The sequence below is a fragment of the Arachis ipaensis genome, chromosome B03 (assembly GCF_000816755.2).
Source record: "Arachis ipaensis cultivar K30076 chromosome B03, Araip1.1, whole genome shotgun sequence".
NCBI lineage: Eukaryota > Viridiplantae > Streptophyta > Magnoliopsida > Fabales > Fabaceae > Arachis > Arachis ipaensis.
In genome coordinates, this window is record NC_029787.2 from 11,821,528 (window position 1) to 11,823,130 (window position 1,603).

A 1,603-nucleotide genomic window follows, 5' to 3' on the forward strand; every position below is an offset into this window, starting at 1 on the left:
TATTTGGTATTATTAGACAATATTAGTATTGATTGTGGTTATACTTTAGTATTGATTGTGGTTATGCTTTAATTTTGAAGAAGGGTTGGTTCTTGTTATATTTTTCTAAGTGAATTTTACTATGTTAAATAATGGTTAGAGTCTTGAAAATTTGGATATTTTTACATGTTAGCTTACAAGAAGGTATCAACGTAATGTAATGTTAACGGCCCGGTTTTCACCCGGTATAATTGTGGCCCGAAAGTGTATTGGTTTCATCGGGTCTAGGGTCGAGTTAATAAATAATAAATAGACCCGATATATATTTCGGATCGAGTCTGGATCACATCAAACCCGACTTCACCCGACCCATGTGCACCCCTAGTTAGCGTGAATGGTATACATACACTGATACACATAGTATTTTTGTTCTTTATAATATTAACAATTAATTTATTTTCACCTCAAGGTTGAGATACGTACGAGATTAAGGGTAAAATGTTATCAAAATATTTCAATATTTGGATCGCTTGAACTTCTTTTTTTGGTACCAAATCACTTGACAAGCAGTCCACATAAATATATTAGCTTTAGAATACCCAAAATAATATTATAATAATATATTAGTTTCAGCACAAATAATAAATTATTAATGTTTTTATTTATGCAAATTGCAAACCTTATTGGGGTAAGTTTATCTAATGTTTAAAGTAGTTTTAAACTAGTTAAAAGTTCAAGCTTCCAACTTTAATTGGGCATAAGCTACGATACATGTGGATTAAAATTAAATTAATCTTTAACTAATTTAGATTGATCTAATGATTAATTTATTGGTTCTTTAAATGTGTTGATAGAAATGTCGTTTTAGCAACTTATTAGTACATAACAAATTCTTAAATAAAACTCTTAATACTTTTTTTAATAGAATACAAACAAAATAAAATATAAACAAAATAACCTTAGAAATATAATAGATTACAAGTAGAACATATGATAAATCACCAATATGAATTTATGAGGCAAATACTAATGTATAATCATGCAATTGAAGTAGTTAAGAACTATTTTTGGTACATAGTGGAAGCATTTGACCTTTTTTTTTTTTGTCAGTAAATTAGACAACTCCCAATCTTAGATAATCCAATGAATTAGATAATTCTCAATTTTAGATATATAACACATCTACACACTCTTCACACATCACATTTTTTTCTCAATTATATTCTCTAGAATTTAAATCCTAGACCTTTGACCTAGAAAGGAGAAGATATGCCATTAAAGCTAAGGCTTATTAGCAGTGGAAGCATTTGACTAAACTGAAAATGAAGTTTTACCACATTATTCCCTACTTGATAAACAGGCCTGGCCTGCCATCGTTGCTAAACCCTAGAAAAACTATATTATTTTTCCTTTTTTCTGAAAAAAAAATTATAGGAATCTTTAGGAGCTAACTTCAGCACAAATTTGAGCCTGCAAATTTGTCGTCACATATACTACAACTTATATAGCGGGGTTATTTGCGAGGTTCAATTTATAATTTAATTCAGTTTATGTTTCTTAATCAAAAAATTATGTATTAATAAAAAAGTTATCATTATCAATAAAAGTTTAATTTCATTTCTTT